The sequence below is a fragment of the Phocoena sinus genome, chromosome 9 (assembly GCF_008692025.1).
Source record: "Phocoena sinus isolate mPhoSin1 chromosome 9, mPhoSin1.pri, whole genome shotgun sequence".
Lineage (NCBI taxonomy): Eukaryota > Metazoa > Chordata > Mammalia > Artiodactyla > Phocoenidae > Phocoena > Phocoena sinus.
In genome coordinates, this window is record NC_045771.1 from 91750619 (window position 1) to 91771714 (window position 21096).

Consider the following 21096-nt stretch of genomic DNA (forward strand, 5'->3'; position numbering starts at 1 on the left):
ATTGAATTTGGATCCCAAAGCTGGTGGCTCAGCATTTCCTGTCCCCTCTCTTTTCAAAATCCCACACGACAAAAGGGCATAGGGTAACACGTTTTACTGCTAAGTATGGTCTGAGCCTGTTGGAAGACTGCCCATTCAAAAGTGTCACCCTGGCAACTCACCGATGGCTTTTACCTTCAAAGAGTTTGCCCTAAACAACCCCCTCCAGCGGAATTCTGTATTCTACCCACAGGGTAGAAGGAAGGCAGTCTTGAATATTTCAAAGTCTGAGTACTTTTAAGTGGCAACTCCAAAGCTCACAGAAGCGCTATCCATTGCTTTGCTGGCATAATGGTACGTGAAATACTCATTCTGGAATCTGAGCAGGAAGCAGCCACCCAATACTGCTGTCCACAGTAAGATGAGCTCCCACGAAGCCAAACAATGGTGGTGAACGCTGACTTGCCCTTTCCCAGCCATCACACCATCTTCTGTTCACTGTCTACAGAAGCTTCCACACCTGTCCATCTCTGTTCATGTCGTCATTCTGCTCAAGGTGGCCAAGCTACGCAGAGGGCAAACATGTCAAGACAATGTCTCCCCATGGCTCTCACCCGTTACCAAGCGAAGGGTGATTTACCTGTTTCCCATCCACGATATATCGTCTCCACTCCTAGTTCCATAAACACGAACTGCCACGGGTTTCCTGGTTTGAAAACATCATATTAGTCTGTCTCTATCCCACAAAAACTATGAGTGCGACAGGAAGGCAGAAAAAGAGACAGACCAAAATGCGGAGACGTATTTCTTGGGCTCTGCACATAAGCAACTGGAAACTCCTTTTATGACTGGCAGCTCTCAGGAGAGTGAATCAGGTCGTGTACCAGCACCCTGATGATTTACAGCCCACTGGTTTCACGGCAGTGACTGACCATTCTGTGAATTTCAGAGAATAATTCATTGTCCTTCAGACCACCTACAACTTGCACTCATGTGACGTCATTCTAAGATACACCAACTCAGCATTTCCATGGATTCATCTTCTATACGTGAAATTCACTGGGTCTTGCGATGTCTTTGACCCAAACTGAAATAGCTTCTGCTTAAAAGTGTTGTCTTTAAAATACATGAGGAGTGCCTTTTTTAATGTATGAATGCTATCTCTTATTAAAAAAGGGGAAATAAAACTGGAAAAAAAAATAGGATGTTTCAGAAAACTGGGCTGTGTGGCCAGTGTTTGCCGTGTTAGTTAATGTGCTAGCTAACACATTGGTACTTCAAGTACCTACTTGGAAAAAATTGACTTGATAATGAATTGAGATGATAGCCCTTTTTTAATTGGAGTTTAAACATAGGTGATTTTGATTCTCTTTCAATCCTTCCTTTTAGCAGCGGAACCAGTACAGAGAAAATAAAGGGCGCCAAAAAACAAAATCCATGCTAAAAAACTTTTAGGTACAAAAATAAAAAATAATAAAACCTTAACCAGAGCCTAAAACAGTAAAGCAAAATCTGTTGAACATAGAGTGATTAACCAAAGCATATGCCACCAGTGTGAACTGATTTACTGAATTCAATTTCCTATTTTAAGACACATAGGTAATCTCACGGTTCAATAAAGATTTGGAAGAAGAAGGAAAATACTGAAGTGGAAAGGACAGAATGAGTTCCAAGAGGCCAGGGCGCCGGCTCCAGCTGTCAACACTGAGCAAGTTACTTAATTTTGCTTCAGATGAATTGTCTTGTGTATAAAAATGGAAGTGACATTAACTGATCTTGAAAGTTTCTGGAAGGATGGTAGAGAAGTCAACTAGAAGGAGGAAAAAAGGGGCATTTTGTAATTTTCCAGCAGGTCTTAAGGAGAAAAAAAAATCAGTAAATTAATTAGGGCCATGGTAATCAAATCAAATTCACTCAAAATAACACTATTGTAAGTATTATTTGAATTTAAAATTTTTACCCATGACAGTCCCTCAAAGAAGGCTCTGAGTAATGTACTTCAAAAGTCTAACTCGGATAGACTTGACCTCAAACAGTGCAGCCTCTGTTACAGGTCTTCCTTAATGACATTCTGGGTTGATGCCGGGAAGACCCAAAGGCTGGGACCCTGGCACCACCCCTCCGGAGAATGCGAGAAAGATCCTACTCAGTCTTCCATAAGCAATGCTCAGATCCTGGGCAGAGCAATGAACGTGAGGAATTGACAAGAAGCCTCGATGTATACAGAAAACGAACTAAAGTTCGGAAAGCCAAGCACTTTTCTTAAATAATTTCTATAACCACTGTGAATTAAAATGGAGAATGGCACTCTTTTGTAAGTCTCCCACATATCAGGGTTTACAAGGTTTTTCAAATACTGGTTGAAATTTCCTTTCATCAAACTCAGAAGGTCACAACATTTGCCATGAGGAAAAATCCTAATTTATCATGCCAAGAAAATAAGGCCAAAAAGTACAGATACAAACGATATGATAGGTAATGGCAAAATAAAATGAAAATTGAGAATGTGTTGAGGTGTGTGTGTGTGTGTGTGTGTGTGTGTGTGTGTGTGTGTTTGGCCGTGCCACGCAACCTGTGGGATTCTTAGTTCCCTGACCAGAGATCGAACCCATGTCTCCTGCAGTGGAAGCATGGAATCTTCACCACTGGACCACCAGGGAAGTCCCATGAGTTGTGTTTTAAGTGTAAGAATGAATAATAGTGAGGGCTTAAGTACAAAATCAAATTCCTATTTTTAACTATTGCCTGTAACTCCCAAGTCAATGTTGCTAGCCCTGAACCCTCCCCTAACCACCATACTTAAACTTCCAACTGCCTGGTGGATATTTCAACCTATCTTTGAAATATACATGTCCCAAATATACCTCAAAGTCCTCTCCTCTCCAACAGTAAGTCCGCTTCCCTCCTAATCCCCTTGATGACATCATCATGCATCGGTCACCCAAGTCAGAAACCTGCCAATTCCAAGTCCTAACGTGTTCTTGCTTCCAATGCCCAGACTATCACCAAATCCAGAACACTCTAGCTCTTTCAAATTTCACTCTCTCTATTCCTCACTGCTTCTACCCTAATTCTAGCCCTTCCATCTCTTCCCCAGATCATTACAAAACGGATCTTCCTTCCTTCAATCTGGCTCACCTGCAACTCTTTTTCTATACTTTCTCCAGGGTAACACACCTAAAACGCCAATGACTGCCAGCTTAAAGCCCCTCAGGGGAAAAGGGAACCCTCTTACACTGCTGGTGCAGCCACTGTGTACAACAGTATGGGGTTCCTTAAAAAACTAAAAATACAATTACCATATGATCCAGCATTCCCACTCCTCGCATATACCCAGAGAAAACCATACTTTGCAAAGACACATGCACCCCAATGTTCATTGCAGCACCATTTACAACAGCCAGGACATGGAAGCAACCTCAATGCCCATCAACAGGTGGATGAATAAAGATGTGGTACATATATACAAGGGAATACTACTCAGCCATATAAAAGAATGAAATACTGCCATTTGCAGCAACATGGACGGACCTCGAGGTTATCATACTAAGTGAACTCAGACAAGGAAAGACAAATATCATACGATATCACGTATTTGTGGAATCTAAAAAAAACGATACAAATGAATTCATTTACAAAACAGAAACAGACTCACGCACATAGAAAACAATCTCATGGTTACCAAAGGGGAAAGGTGGGTGGGGAGGGATAAACTGGCAGTTTGGAAATTATCAGATACACACTACTATATATAAAACGGGTAAACAACAAGGTCCTAGTGTATAGCACAGGGAACTATATTCAATATCCTATAATAAACTATAATGGAAAAGAATCTGAAAAAGAATATATCACTGCTGTACACCAGAAACTAATACAACATTGTAAATCAACCATACCTCGATTTTTAAAAAACCCCTCAGTACTTACACTTACACACACACACCCCACACCCATACCTGTGGTTCAACAATCCTGAAAATGTATTATTTCCACATGTGGGTTTCACACACCTATCCCACCGCCCCTGCCTGCAATGTCCTCCTCGACCCCACCCTGCTCTTTACCAGGCTAACTCCTATTCATCTTTCAAGGGCCATTTGAGGGGTCATCTCCTCTAGGAAGCCTGCTTTTACACACACAATCTTCCAGCCCCAGGCTGCATTTTGATGCCTTTTCCATTTCCATTCCTTAGTGTCCTCTCGATATATTTATATCATATTGGAGTTGGTCATATTTATTTATGCATTTATCTCTGCAACTTACAGATATTCCTTGAAGGGTAGGACTTATCACCTTTGCTTTTTGAGATCCTAGCAAAGTTTACTGAATCGAAATAAAAATGAACCAAACTATAGAGGAAAACAGATTGGAGCGTATGAGGGTATTTTGGAGGGTTATAAATGTTCGGAAATAGTCATTGTTTTTCTTACTTATGCAAATAATACATCATGATTTACAAAGTGCTTTCACATAAGTTATATTGGTTGATTCTTAAAACAATCCTAGAAGGCAGGGTAAGGCAGAAATGAAGGCTGAGGGAGACCCTAAATGCATAAGAAATTTCTCTGGGAGAAGAAACATTACTAATTTTTTTAAGGGGTGTGTGTGTGTGTGTGTGTGTGTGTGTGTGTGTTCAAGTAGGTCTTCATAGATCTTCATTTCACAGTTCCAAATTTTAAATAAATTCCTGTTCAGTCAAAATAGCCAATTGATTTCCTTCACCACTACTGAAAAAAAAAAAAATCTCCTGCAAAACAAAAACTCTCAATTCTTTACCAAGAATTATCAATAACCTATTCCCTTATTCACTCTTTTCCAAGAAGCAGATCTCGGAAGATAGAACAGCTCATTTAGACTTCTAAAGGCAAAGAGAAAACTGTTTCACTCTTACCTTCAGAAGATCCACTGGGCCTGGAATCTCCTGAAAGTTTCCCTGATTTTGGAAGCCGTCCTTTTCCCTGGATGCCAATTCCCTACAGCAGCTTTGGTCAAAGTCTTCAGCACACAGGTGTGGAATATCACGAAGATTTCTGAAAAGGAAAAAAACAGAACAGTGTAAACTGTTTTGGGTTAGCTAATTCTATTAAGCTGAGATTTCATTCAATTATCCTACTGAAACTGACAAGGGGAACTTAATACGTATTCAAGTCCATGATGAATTTTAACCAAGCCTTACTGTAGTTACAGACATCAATGTCTAAGAAACTTTAGGCAATTTCATTGCAACAGGTAATGAAAAAAGGTAACACAACTCCAGTTACATTTTGGTACAGGATAGTAGTCTGAATGACCCCTAAATAGCAGAAACAACTGAGGACACAAATCAAAGAGGGAAAAAAGGCACTTAATCTTATTTTACTCGAATACTTCATGGGAATACACGGAGCTTCACAATCACATCAACAAACAGGCCGCAACTGGGGAGAATCTAATACAGATTGAAAAGAACAACAATGAAGAACGAAGTATTTGACGAAGGCTGACGATCTCAGTGAGGAGCGCAGCTATGCAATTACATTTCAGAGGTGGCTTTGAAGGTGCTGAGAAAAAGCATCTGAGAATGAAGGTTTCAGAACACATCATCGTAAGAAAAGAAGCAAAAGGTTAAGGTAGAACAGCACAGAATGAAACTTTAATTAAACGGAAGCCAACTAATAGAAGTGTTTGAATAGTGTGTTTATTTAATACCTCACTTTTATGAGAAAGAGTGGAAAAAAAAAAATCACAGAAAAAAACTGTTCAGAAGACCTCTTTTAAACCAGAACTTGGGGGCGGTATACAGGGAGAAACGGGGAAAGCAGGAAGTCTAGACCTGCCTTTCCCATTCATAGTCTGACCTCGGGCTTGCTAAGTGCTTCTCAACCTTGTGGGCACCTTTGCACCACCAGGAGAGCTTTTTAAAAAATATCAGTGGGGCTCCCCTGGTGGCGCAGTGGTTGAGAGTCTGCCTGCCAATGCAGGGGACACGGGTTCGTGCCACGGTCCGGGAAGATCCCACATGCCGTGGAGCGGCTGGGCCCGTGAGCCATGGCCACTAACCCTGCACGTCTGGAGCCTGTGCTCCGCAACGGGAGAGGCCACAACAGTGAGAGGCCCAAATCAAGTGACTCGGCCCCATGCAGCAAAGAAATCCCTGACCAATTACAAGAGAAGATCAGGTAAGATGGAATCCAAGCACAGGCATTTTTTTCAAAGGAGAGAAAGTCAGAGACATTCTTTGATGACTCATTCAGAGCTGAGAGTTCTGTCTTCTCTACACAATTTGAACCTGATCATTTTGTTTTTAAAACAAATACGGTTTAAATTAATAGTATCCAAAATTTTCAAACCCTAAAAAATTAAATAGTTCCCCCTTTCGAATTATAGTTTTCTCCAGATATATGCCCAGGAGTGGGATTGCTGGATCATATGGTAACTCTATTTTTAGTTTTTTGAGGAATCTCCATACTGTATTCCATAGGGCTCCCTTTCCTCCATACCCCCTCCAGCATTTATTTGCATACTTTTTAATGATGGCCATGCTGACCAGTGTGAGGTGATACCTCATTGCAGTTTTGACTTGCATTTCTCTAATAATTAGCAATATTGAGCATTTTTTCATGTGCGTGTTAATAGCTAAGACATGGAAGCAACCTAAGTGTCCACTGATAGATGAATGGATAAAGAAGCTGTGGTACAGATAAGACAGATACATAGATAGGTAGGTAGACACACAATGGAATATTACTCAGCCATAAAAAATGAAATAATGCTATTTGCAGCAACATGGATGGACCTAGAGATTATCATATTAAGTGAGCTAAGCCAAAGACCGATATCATATATCGCTTATATGTGGAATCTAAAAAAGGGTACAAATGAACTTACCTACAAAACAGAAATAGAAAACAAACTTATGGTTACCAGGGGGTAAGGGCGGGAAGGATAAACTGGGAGATTGGGATGGACATATACACACTACTATGTATAAAATAGATAAGTAATAAAGACCTACTGTATAGCACAGGGAACTCTACTGAATACTCTGTAATGACCTGTATGGGAAATGAATCCAAAGAAGAGTGGATCTATGTATGTGTATAACTGATTCACTTTGCTGTACACCTGAAACTAACACGACACTGTAAATCAACTATACTCCAATAAAACATTTTTTTAAAAAGATAAATACATAAATAAATGAATAGTTCCCCAATTTTCGAGAGGAGGGAACTAGGGCTCTGAGAGATATACTGACTTAGGCAAGGTCCAAGGGAAGCAGCAACACGAGGATGGAATCAAGCCTTCCACGGAGGATAAACACAGACCCTGAGCTGGGGCCCGACCCTATTTCGGGCTGGGCTGGGTATGACAGGACCACATGGAGCCACACTGTTGACGAGGGCCTGATGCTACTGACTTGCTAGGCACAGGAGAGCATAACCTCAGGGTTCCCACCCCTTATGGACTAATGAAGATAAAAATAATCCTAGGAGCTAAATTACTGAGCACTTTGTATGAGCCCCACATGGTGCTAAGTGCTTTAATCCTCACAAGAACTCTCTGACCTAAGTACGATTATTATCCCCAATTTATAAATGAGGAAACTGAAGCTGGGAGCGCTTTGTCTTCTCTCCAAAATGGTGGAACTGTAATTATAACAAAGCTGTTCTCTCTCCCGACCACGTATTGCCTCGAGGGAATGCAGTAAGCAGGCAGCTGGAAGCAAGGCTACCGTGCCCTGTATCTGCCCTATCTTCTCTTTGTCACAAGGCATTCTCACACCAGAAAATGGAAACAGAAGCACCCTGGAGTCTTCTCAGTGCGTTCAGATTTTCTCCAATTAAATAACTAGTTTCTGTTGTTTGGGAAAGGATGAACATTGTATGGAATGATTTTTCTTCTCCCTACACATACACACACACACACACACACACACACACACTGTCTCTCTCTCTCTCTCCCAAATTAGTAGAAGCTGAATGGTGAGATTTAATGCCACTATTTTGGGGACTTCAGCTCAGACAACTGTCAGAAGAGTCACCACTGAAATCCGTCCTAAATGATTCAGTCCATCATGACATGTGAATTTAAAAGCTTAACTGAAATCTCTGGAACATCATTTACAATTCCTTAGGAAAAAAATGTATGAAACATTCTTATACTCATCTTCAAAATCTTAGAGAAGTATCTTTCTTGCAGTTTGCTGGCCCAGTACATTTACATTATGTAAATGATTCCCTTTCTTTAAACAGCGCCGTTATTGGCTATAATAAAATCTAATTTACGAATATTCCACATATTAAACATGTTTTATTTAAGAGGCTAATGCAAAAGCATTACTGCTTCTGACACCTTAGGCAGATCCTAATTACACTGTGGCAAAACCATCTTCATAGCTCAGTTAAAAAATAACGTGAAAAGTTGGTTTTCACTATACACTTCTGGGAAGAAATAAAAGAGTGACAATAAAAATGAAAACACAATTTTGAGAATTGGAAGGGGCCTGGAACCCTTCCAGAACGATCTATCTGCCTACGGCCTATTCCATTTTCAGGGAACTCTGTATGGAGTCGAATCTCTTCCTCTGTAGCTTTCACTCCTCAGTCCCAGTTCTGGCTCTTGGAGACAGATCCAGATTCACATCCTAGTGTAAACTTCCCCAACCTCAGCTCATCACTGTTCAGAAAAGCAGGGATCACCTGCTGTTTTAGCAGAGGTGGCCACTGATAGGACCAGGGGTAAGGACCTGCCTCAAGGGCATCCACAGAGGCTGGTGGATGACCGATGAGGTTGATTTACGCCAAGGTCTCTGCCCTAGAAAAGAGAAGATAATCAAATTAACTCGCTCTGGGATCCGGAGTGGATATTGGGAGTCAGAAGAGAACCTATTGAATACACAAAGGTGAGCAGAAAGGCCAGTAGAGAGACGACAAGAGACAAGACTCATTCCCTGCAGTAGCCTCCAACCCTGATAACTTCCCACTTCCCATATCCAGACAGGTATCAGCCCCTCCTCTTAAAGGTGCCCTGTTCTCTGCAGCCCCAAATGCCCAATACTTATGGACTAATACTGGGGTGCCTCATTTACCAGCCATTCTTATAGCTGCATATCAGGTTGACAATATCTCCATTATTTTCTTGTAGGTATTTTTGTTAGAACCAAGAGAAGCCTTTACTTGCACCCCATTAATATTTCACTTTTTCTTCTTACACTGGAGAGTTTTTTTTGTTTGTTTGTTTTTACTTTTTTGGCCATGCCACGCGGGATGTTGGAACTTAGTTCACCAACCAGGGATTGAACCCGCACGCCCTGCATTGGGAGCACAGAGTCTTACCAACTGGATCATCAGGGAAGTCCCCTATGTCACCTTTTTAGAATGGAGTTCATCATTACAACTTGCCAAAAACATCTGACATCTCAATTCTGCCCTTCCAAAATATGTTACGGCTTTCACCTCCGTGTCATCCACAGATGAGACCAGCATGCCATTTAGAATGATGACATGCTATGACACAATACGGAATTGGACACTATTTCACAGAGCCCACGGTGGTATAAAAAATAGTGAAAACCAAACTGTTAATAAATTAAAATGAATTTATTTTAGTCTCGAGGTCACTCTTTAAAATTAATAATTACCAATTCTCCAGATTGACTGCAAATCAGCCTTAAGATATAAATAGTTACATAAACTGACATGACCAAGCTGTTCATTTTGCTGGATAAAGGTTTTAACATGTACTTGGTAGAGACTGCAAAACCCAGAAGAATTAGGCTTTAGCATCATTGGGGAAAATTAGGCCATACTTGAGATAATTGGCAACTTGAACTTTGTGGTTATAGAGTAATTACCTGTGCAGCAGACCAAGAAGTTATATTTGAGAAACATACTGTGAAAACAGAGCCAAGCTCACCTCATCCTTCCCTGAGGCAATCATGAAAATCAGCAGAAGCTGTCATTTTAGGTATCTGGTATATCCCTGTCAAAGTGAAATTGTTCTCCAAAGATCTCAACTGCTTTGTCTAACTGCTTTCAGTAAGTCACATGGGATTTCTCTTTACAGTAAAAAAAAATCCCACACACATCTGGGCACCTAATTTACTACAACGGAGGCAAGAACATACAATGGAGAAAAGATAGCCTCTTCAATAAGTGGTGCTGGGAAAACTGGACAGCTACATGTAAAGGAATGAAATTAGAACACTCCCTAACACCATACACAAAAATAAACTCAAAATGGATTAAAGACCTAAATGCAAGGCCACACACTATAAAACTCTTAGAGGAAAACATAGGCAGAACACTCTATGACATAAACCACAGAAAGATCTTTTTTGACCCACCTCCTAGAGTAATGGAAATAAAAACAAAAATAAACAAATGGAGGCTTCCCTGGTGGCGCAGTGGTTGAGAGTCCGCCTGCCGATGCAGGGGACGCAGGTTCGTGCCCTGGTCCGAGAGGATCCCACATGCCACGGAGCGGCTAGGCCTGTGAGCCACGGCCGCTGAGCCTGCGCATCCGGAGCCTGTGCTCTGCAACAGGAGAGGCCAACAGCAGTGAGAGGCCCATTACAGCAAAAAAAAAAAAAAAAAAAAAAAGAGACATGTACCACAATGTTCACTATAGCACTATTTACAATAGCCAGGACATGGAAGCAACCTAAATGTCCATCAACAGATGAATGGATAAAGAAGATGCGGCATGTGTATACAATGGAATAGTACTCAGCCATAAAAAGAAACGAAATTGAGTTATTTGTAGTGAGGTGGATGGACCTAGAGTCTGTCATACAGAGTGAAGTCAAAAAGAGAAAAACAAATACTGTATGCTAATAGTATTCTAAAAATAAGAAAAATCTAAAAAATGAATCTAAAAAAAGAAAAAAATAGTACTGATGAACCCAGTTGCAGGGCAGGAGTAAAGATGTAGACATAGAGAATGGACTTGAGGACACAGGGTGGGAGGGGGAAGCTGGGGCGAAGTGAGAGTAGCATCAACATATATACACTACCGAATGTAAGACAGATAGCTAGTGGGAAGCAGCCGCATAGCACAGGGAGATCAGTTCAGTGCTTTGCGATGACCTAGAGGGCTGGGATAGGGAGGGTGGGAGGGAGGCTCAAGAGGGAGGGGACATGGGGACATGTGTATGCCTATGGCTGATTCACTTTGTTGTAAAACAGAAACTAACACAGTACTGTGAATCAATTATACTCCAATAAAGAGATCTATTTAAAAAAAAAATCTCACACTAAAGGGCTTTTAAAGTTCTTGTGTCGGCTTTCCTTAGTTTTTTCTGTCTCCACCATGACTGTCAGGCTTTCAAGCTGTAGTTTCTCATGGTGGTCAGCATGCCTGCCTAGAGCAATCAAACCCATCCTCATGGCTCCAATTGGATACTTCTGGTCCTCCCAGGGCCGACTCTGCATAAAGGAACACTAGAAAGCTTCATGGGGAGGGCCTGATGGACCAGTCTTAAAGAAAGCATGAGTGTATGTGTACATTTCATGTCATCTCTGTTGACCATGCAGAGGCCCTCTTGGTGTGCTGCTTTTTTTCTCAGATGTGTTGAATTGTTAAACTGTTCATTTGACAATCACTGTCAAGGTCCACCAGGGGCCAGGTACAGCCCTGGGAGCCACAAGAAACGCAAAGGTGACTTGAGACTAGACAGCTTCTCCTCAAGGACAGAGATGAGAGACCATAATACCATCTTGGGTTGTATGGCACTCGGTGGTTTATTTTCCACAGAAGTAATCTCACTTAATACAGAAAAACAAGTATGCTTCCTGACATTTTACAGATAAAAATAAACTAAGAGCAGGTGACTTCTCAATGATTCATCCCAGCCAGTAAGCGGCAAAGCCAGGACTCCAGAAGCAAGCTGTGTGATTCTGAGTCGCGTTACTTCCACCAACTCACAGGTGCGATCATGGCTTACGTGGATAAAATGACTACGTAAGCAACATATATTGCATGCTTATTCCATACTGGGTATGTCTGTAACTGGCTGGTAGATGTTTGATCTTCATAATAACTTTACGAGTTGGGCAATCTTATTCTCCCCAGAGGGGAAAACTAGGCACAGAAAGTGGAGTAATGGCCCAAGTCTGCAGGGCCAGTCGGTGGCAGAAAGTGATAAACACCGGAACAGTGCCACCCAGAAGAAGTGTGGAGAAAGTCATTGGATCTGTTGCTAGGAAGGATGCTAAGAAAGTTTTGGAACGTTTTCTAGCATTTCCAGAACAGTGAGACTTTTCTTCTCTTGTAAATCCTGTGAGAAGACACTGGCATCAGAGATGAGAAAAAGATGGCAAATCCAAGAAAAGAAGGAAGTGTGATGCTTCCCCCTCCCTCCACCATGGCTATGGATGTGCGAGGGATCTGCTGGCGCAGACAGCTTCTAGCACGTGAATACCATCTGCTTCTTGAATACTCACTATGTATGTTTTCTGTTATTTCAGATTCTTTGGACAGATCACACCGCTTGAGCAAAGCAGGAAGAAGAGACCCTTGGCATCCGTGACCTTATGTTTGTGGTTGGTGATTTTACAGTGACTGCCTGGGAGGCTCATGATCTGACAGTTTGCTGGGACACCAGTTTGCATCACACAAAGTTGCCGTGGCTCGGCACTCACACCTCAGTGGGGTTTCTTGATTCGGAACCACCGTGCTCAGGTAGGAAAGGAGGGAGCCAGTAAGAAAGAAGTGTTTCAGCCTTCTTTTGACATGTGAGTGACTTCTGACATGTGAGTGAGGGCCAGATGTGGGCTAAGGGCCTCCCAGACAATACTTCTCTTAAGCCTATAAATAATCCCATACGGTGGCCGTTGTCATAGCAACTTTCTACATGGGCATATTGAGGTCCAGAGAAGACCAGTAATGCACCTCAAAGTCAGAGAGTTTGTCCATGTCAGAGATGGGATTGCACCCGGACCGTGTGACTCTGTGCAGTGGCATGCCTCTTCTATTTCTGCTGAAGTTATTAAACAAGTAAACAAATAAACAAAAGCTTTCTGAGGAGGGAAAGACACTAGGTGAGAGAGTAAACTAGTTAATGTTGGAGAGGTAGTTCACTTTAGATGTGAGATTTATGCAAAAAAGAAACCACAGGGCACTTGGGGGAAATTCTTCCACAGAAAAAGCCAGGAGCCTCTACAAACATTTCTATACTGTTGAATTTATTTATTTTTTAAAATTTATTTATTTATTTTTGGCTGCGTTGGGTCTTCGTTGCTGCGCGCGGGCTTTCTCTAGTTGCGGTGAGCGGGGGCTGCTCTTCATTGCGGTGTGTGGGCTTCTCATTGCGGTGGTTTCTCTTGTGGAGCACAGGCTCTAGGCACGCGGGCTTCCATAGTTGTGGCACGTGGGCTCAGTAGTTGTGGCCCGCAAGCTCTAAGCGCAGGCTCAGTAGTTGTGGAGCACGGGCTTAGTTGCTCTGCGGCATGTGGGATCTTCCCGGACCAGGGCTCGAACCCATGTCCCCTACATTGGCAGGTGTATTCTTAACCACTGCGCCACCAGGGAAGTCCCTTGGATTTATTTTTTAAATTTATTTTATTGAAGTATAGTTGATTTACAGTGTTGTGTTAGTTTCTGGTGTAGAGCAAAGTAATTCAGTTATACATATACATATATATTATTTTGCATTATGGTTTATCACAGGATATTGAATATAGTTCCCTGTGCTATACAGTAGGACCTTGTTGTCTATCCATTCCATATATAATAGTTTGCATCTGCTAATCCCAAATTTCCAGTCCACCTCTCCCCTGCTCCCCCTCCCCCCCTGGCAACCACAAGTCTGTTCTCTATGTCTGTGAATCTGTTTGTTTCATAGACAAGCTCATTTGCGTCATATTTTAGATTCCACATAGAAATGATATACTATGATATTCGTCTTGCTCTTTCTGACTTACTTCACTTAGTATGATCATCTCTAGGTTCATCCATGCTGCTGCAAATGGCATTATTTCATTCTTTTTCATGGTTGAGTAGTATTCCATTGTATGTATGTACCACATCTTCTGTATCCATTTAGCTGTCGATGGACATTTAGGTCACTTCCATGTCTTAGATATTGTAAATACTGCTGCTATGAACATAGGGGTGCATGTATCTTTTTGAATTATAGTTTTGTCCATTTTTGCCCAGGAGTGGGATTGCTGGATCATATGGCAACTCTACTTTTACTTTTTTGAGGAACCTCCAAACTGTTTTCCACAGTGGCTGCACCAATTTACATTCCCACCAACAGTGTAGGAAGGTTCCCTTTTCTCCACACCCTCTCCAGCATTTATTGTTTGTGAACATTTTAATGATGGCCATTCTGACTGATGTGAGGTGATACTTCATTGTAGTCTTGATCTGCATTTCTCTAATAATTAGTGATGCTGAGCATCTTTTCATGTGCCTGTTGGCCATCTGTATGTCTTCTTTGGAGAAATGTCTATTTAGGTCTTCTGCCCATTTTTTGATTGAGTTGTTTGGTTTTTCCTTATTGAGTTGTATGAGCTGTTTGTCTATACTCTTTTTAAAAAAAGGGCTTCCCTGGTGGCACAGTGGTTGAGAGTCGGCCTGCCGATGCAGGGGACACGGGTTTGTGCCCCGGTCCAGGAAGATCCCACATGCCGCAGAGCGGCTGGGCCCGTGAGCTATGGCCGCTGAGCCTGCACGTCCGGAGCCTGTGCTCCGCAACGGGAGAGGCCACAACAGTGAGAGGCCCGCGTACTGCAAAAAAAAAAAAAAATTAAAAAAAAAAAAATAAAATTTATTGAAGTATACTCTTCAAATCAGAGATGCCCAGAAGTCTCAGATATCAGTCCCCATAGGGCCTGCTGTGTTCCTAGGAATTCAGAGGTGGAGGGAGGACCGTGTCAAAGGCAGGAATATACCTGGTGCAGTGCTGGGGATGTGTGTGGCCGACAGGAATACTGTGAAGGGCAGGTCAAGTGCCTGGGGCGTCCAAAGGAAGAAAAATGTTCTCCTGGCTGCGATCAGGCAGTAAATACTGACAACCTCATTGAGAAGCTGGCAGTGAAAGAGAGGGAGGAACAGAATGGGACCTCTAGGGAGCAGCAGAGATGAGAAGTGGGTTTTGGCCAGAGGAGATTTGAGATCACTTATAGGCTGAGGAGAAATGTCATAAGGAGAAACTGAGAGAGAATGAAGCTGCAAGTGGCAAAAGCAGTGGACAGAGCCACCGCCAAGAGCAGAAGGCAAGGACATGCACTGGGAGGCGGGGACTTGCTATTACACTGCAGCCACTTTACCTCCCTCTAAGGGGTATGTGCACTCATTTCATGTCTCCTCCCTCATTGGAGAGAATACTCCTCAGGCTGAAGCACCTCGGGAAATGAATTTTCTAGAACCAATGGGACAAGCCCATATGCAGAAACCTGCTAATTTGCACACTGCCCCGCCCTCTTGCTAAACAATAGTTAGAGTCAGTTGAAATGAAAGGAAATGCCCACATGCCTCAACAGTAATACACATGTTTTGCAACCTTGAACTTGAATTTAATAGAACAAATCCAACAAATCTGCTTGGGTGACTGTGAGATGCAACTGAACTCGTTCCAACTTGACCAGGGCTTTATTTATTTTGCTTAACGCCAGTCATTTATGCAAATCGCTTAACGAACATGGAGTGAGTGCCCGCCTACCTGGGAACGCACCCCACTTCCAAGCTGGAACGCTAACGGTGTTTATTTTTGCCCCTCATTTTGACTGGATTGTTTTAGACAGGGTTTTATTTTATTTGGGGAGAACTTCTGCAGGTGCTTTTAATAATATGTTTTTCTGATTAAAAATGTCTTTTCATTTTCCAAAATATGAAAAGTTTTAAAAAATTAAAACCAAATGTTATCTTCCACCCCAGAAATAAAAAAGTGGCAATGTTTTGGTGTATGTCTTCCAAGTGTTTTATTTTTCCTGATGCATGTGTGTGTGCATATACATTTTTCAAATTAGAAGTGGAATCATACAGGACGCACTGATTTAGTAACCTGCTGTTCTAACTTAATAATACAAAATGAACATATTCTACAAAATCATTTAATGTCTGCATGATATTCTAGCATATAAAGAACTCATTTTCATTTAACCTATTTCCAAATATTGGCCATTAATGCTCTTCCATTTGGTTGACTTTTTTATATCATTTTCTAAAGAGATACTATTTTACCAGCACTGGCTGAAAAACAATCAGTAAAACTCTTACCGTTGATACGTGGAGCATTATTAAAAGTTCCATTTCCTTCATCAGGATTTGTGATCAACTGAACTGAGAGGGTTTCAGGTTGGGTGTGGGCTCAGAGAAGCAGCAGCCCATGTTCCCACCCGGCTCCCACTGTCCCCATCACAGCCCTGCTCTGGCCAGATTTTCGATACATCTGCAGTTTGGCAATGGGTGGTCTGCTCAATTACATATGATCAGAGGCACTGGCTGACTCTTAGGTTATTGTTAAAATCTTGACTTTTCCAATGCACATATCAGACAAGGAAAGGCGGACACATCGGTCCCCAATCCCTGACTATGTGTGGAGACAGTCCTTCGTGGGATGGAAAGAAATTTTAGGGGAAACACTGTTAATCTGACATAAAAATGATAGTGTTTCTTCTTGTCTTAACATGGTCAGATTAGGCCTCAAAAAGAGACATATTATGTCTCAAAAGAAACAAAGGGCTAGGTTGTGAACTTATAACTATTTTCATTGGTATTACTATTATGAAATATTAGACGAGAACAGCTATAACAGCTCACGATTCTGAGTCTCATCTGTAGTAGTTCTCCACCCCCCTGGCACTTAGGAATCCACAGATGATGTGTTCACTACCTTGACTGTGGCTATGGTTTCACAGGTGCACACATATGTTAAAACTGATCAGATTGTTCATTGTAAGTATGTGCAGTTTGTTGTAGGTGAATTGGACCTCAATAAAGCTGTTAAAAAATTAAGACCCCAGGTACCCCAAACTCACACCTGAGATGCTGATTTAACTGGTCTTGAGCAGTTCTCCTAATGTGAAGCCAAAAAATCATTGATCTAATATAAAACGAATCTTCCCAGAGCTAATAAGATGCTAAATTGATATAACTGACATGAAATGGCAAGAGAATTTTTTTTTTTTTGCGGTACACGGGCCTCTCACTGTCGTGGCCTCTCCCGTTGCAGAGCACAGGCTCCGGACGCGCAGGCTCAGTGGCCATGGCTCACGGGCCCAGCCGCTCCGCGGCGTGTGGGATCTTCCCGGACCGGGTCACGAACCCGTGTCCCCTGCATCGGCAGGCGGACTCTCAACCACTGCGCCACCAGGGAAGCCCAAGAGAATACTTTTAAAGAAATGATTCTATCATCTTCAAGTACAAGACTATATATCTGCTTTTTTCAAAGTGCTACCCAGCTAAAAAATTTAGTCTTGCTTTAAGACTTTGTAATAATTAATTAATCAAATTTTAAAGAGCCTACTGCATACTAGGAACTATTCTAGGCAGATCACAGATCATGTAGAACCGATATTGTTAAGAGGTCAACATTCTTTTAGGTGGATTTAAACTAGATTAAATCCACAAACTAGTTGAAACATTGATTTATCTAGGAAAAACTAAATACACAAGACGTCAAAATGAACCTGTTATGGCCCCAAAGGTCGATCACGGATTCTCTATGACAGCAGTTCAAATCCAGGAGGCTTTGCTCTATTTGCCAAGCCACTGAGCTGGGCACAGGCTTTTTAGCAAGAATGTGGGAAAAGCTGTCCCAGAAAATTGGAAGCTTCCTGCCAGAGGGCACCACCATCCCCTCCGGACAGCAGAGGCTCCATGCCAGGTTCCATCTATAGATCCCAATATAGCTTCACATCCATAATAAAATAGCCAAGCCCTCTTATTATAGAAAATTCATATTCAGTATTCACTCACATATGTCTTTACCCTGTTATTAACGTCAAAACTTTGAAGATAATTAGTGTTGGCTCTGAGCGAAGTTTGGAACTGCACCCAGCTGGAAAGGGGCCATGGAGCATAGGGTCTCACTCCTCACCAAGGCTGAGCACGCTTGGAAAGGGATTAGAAGAGAGAGGAATGGAACCAATCCTCATTCAGAAAGAAACAATCTCCTTGAGCCAACCAGGCTGACTGTGGGTGGTGGTGAAGACAGAGCTGTGGTTGTCACAGGCATGGCCCTTCTCAGTTCCTGGTCACCCCCAGCCTCCATAAGACACAGCAAAATGAAATCAGATAAATGAAGCACCCTGGGTCGGGGAAGGAACGAGAGGCGTGGCACGTCCGGGGAGCTGCTTGTGATGAGGCAGGAACACCTGAGCAGCTGAAAAAGGTGGACGAGGGGCAGCAGACGGTCCCAAGAGAACACGACCCCTTTAGTCAGAGAACGAATGAATGATCGCCAGGCAGGAATTCTAGAACAAGGCTGAGGAGCGTGCAGAGTACCGACAGAAATGTAAACTGGGAAAAGGTATGGGTGCCAGGCTGCTGACTGCTATCACCACTTCAGCTGAAAAGAAGCAATACTGACGTTTTTTACTCAGCAGAAATGGATGAAATATTTTATATCCCTTACAGGAAAAAAAGCAAGAGCAGCTTGTAAATTACCATCAATAACCAGCTCGATCGCCTTTCACGGCTCCCTCCCTGCTAACAGCCTGCTACACTCATACTAAAAACTGGGGCTACGGGGCTTCCCTGGTGGCGCAGTGGGTGAGAGTCCGCCTACCGATGCAGGGGACACGGGTTCGTGTCCCGGTCCGGGAAGATCCCACATGCCGCGGAGCGGCCGGGCCCGTGAGCCATGGCCGCTGAGCCTGCGCGTCCGGAGCCTGTGCTCCGCAGCGGGAGAGGCCACAACAGTGAGAGGCCCGCGTACCGCAAAAAAAAACAAAAAACAAACAAACAAAAAAAACTGGGGCTCCTCTTGACACTTCCCCCCCCGAAGGTCCCCATCTGTCTGACACCCCCTGTTGGCCTCTGTGCAGAGTCTCTTTAGATCCATGCCTACATCACTCTTCAATTCCCTTTTCACCCCTGACGTTTCTCAGGTCACCCCAGACTCCTCCAGGTACCATGCCAGAGGACCAGGTCACCCCATCTTCATCCCAGTGCCCAGCTCAGGGGTCCAGGAACCCAGTTTTTTTTGGGGGGGGGACATGAAGCCTTAGTCACACCCCCTTCCAATGCTCTGTGTGTTTGAACATCACATTATGAGGGACCTGTGATGGACCCTCTTTACAGTGAGAAATTCAACTTTAACAAAACTTCCCCAGGCAAAAACAAGTCTCACACCCCATAGAAACTGTGAACACAAGGCCACGTTTACTTCAACTTCCTAGATAAATAACAGGCATCGACTTATGGAGGAAATCTAGATTCTAACACGATGCATATCAAAATTTCTAGTTTGCAGTACCAAACTTGAACCCCCCAAATTTATATTCTGCCTATTATATCTTTCTTTTTAAAAAGCTACATTTGATTGATTGATTTCCCACTCAATCAAGATAGGTATGTGTCCCACCTCTGGCTTATTTCTGCCACTATCCTTGGTTGGTTTTTAAATCATTCCAAAATAGAGTCACAGATGGAGAAAACAAACTTACGGTTACCAGGGGGGAAAGGAAGGAGGGAGGGATAAATTGGGAGATTAGGATTGACATATACACACTACTGTATATAAAATAGATAACTAATAAGCACCTACTGTATAGCACAGGGAACTCTACTCAATACTCTGTAATGGCCTATATGGGAAAAGGATCTAAAAAACAGTGGATATATGCATACGTATAACTGATTCACTTTGCTGTACACCTGAAACTAACATGATATTATAAATCAATTTGACTCCAATAAAATTTTTTTTAAAAAATCATTACAAAAAGCAGAACACTAAGCCACGAAAAAACAGGCAGACTCAAGAGAACCTGTTCAGCACGTAGATTTCTGACTCATGAAACTCTCAAATCCAGATTTTTATGCTGCCTTTTAGTCCCACTGCTGCAACTGAGCAGCCCTTGAATTTCAAGTTAGCAAATGTCATTAAAGTATAGATACAAAAACATCAGCCCATGTGTATAAACTAAATAGCCCAGAATCAAATTTTGATCTGTTTCCTTGTAGTATGATTTTTATCATCACACATGTATTTCACCAAATTTCTTAAAAAGAGCAACCCCGTATTTCAGCGTAACTTAATACTCATCATACAGACCCTTAAAACATTACAAGCCATTTCACATGAAGCCTGGAGGATAATTTTGGAGAAGAGATGAAGGTGAAACATGAGAGCACTCTTTAGTAATCTGATGGGTTTCCAGGAGTAGAGAGGTTGGCAATCCTCATGGCCCACGAAACTCCCAGGGGCACTTGCAGAAATGTGTTGATGCTTGGGCCCCATTCCCAGTGACTTAATTGGTCTAGGGTGGGAACTGGGCTTTGATCAATTTTTGAAGCTCATTCTAATGTATATTACAGTCAAACCTTCCCTGGAGGTAGATGTTACCTCAATAGAAAACTAACAACTTTGTAACAAGCAGAGCTGTCCAAGGAAAGAACAGGTCACCTCATGGGGGACGAGTCCCCCTGTCATAGCAAGTGTGGATGAAGGGGTTACACGTCTGAGCCCCTCTCAGGGACAGTGTAGAAAGGGGACCTAGGATCTCTGAAACTGATTTTTTTTCTTCTATGCTAGTTCGACCTAAGTGAGAGCAAGAGAAGAAAAATGCCTCATTTGCAACACCATCTTTGGAACAAAAACAGTTTGTCTTAAAATATTCCATATTGTCCACATAAGACTTGTTAATCTGTACAATAATATCAATTGTATTGTTTTAGTATTATTTTAAGGAAATTTCCTTCCACACTGAATTATTATATTCTAATTTTTGATACTTTTTTTTCCAACTTTCTACTACTTCAGCCTATAAAAGATCTCTTTTTAATAGTTGGCATTTGTTTTGCTTCAATTCATAAAAAAGGATTCCTCATCCTAAATGTTCTGTGAAACATCATTGGTACAGAACTATCTGTGGCTTCTTTACAAATATCTTTCTTTTTTCCTTTTTCATTCTTAAGCATTAACATGAAAATTTCCTCTGACCCATTCTGAGAGATGAA

General features: G+C 42.2%; 1 protein-coding gene across 1 annotated transcript in view; it reads right to left on the bottom strand.

The window, feature by feature from the left end:
• The window catches only part of NRCAM (neuronal cell adhesion molecule), a 333422-nt gene that overhangs the window by 260315 nt on the left and 52011 nt on the right, over positions 1–21096 (bottom strand). Inside the window, exon 2 of the mRNA XM_032643696.1 lies at positions 4874–5012. The gene's annotated coding sequence lies outside the window, so the exon portion shown is untranslated. The remainder of the gene's footprint in view (positions 1–4873; positions 5013–21096) is intronic.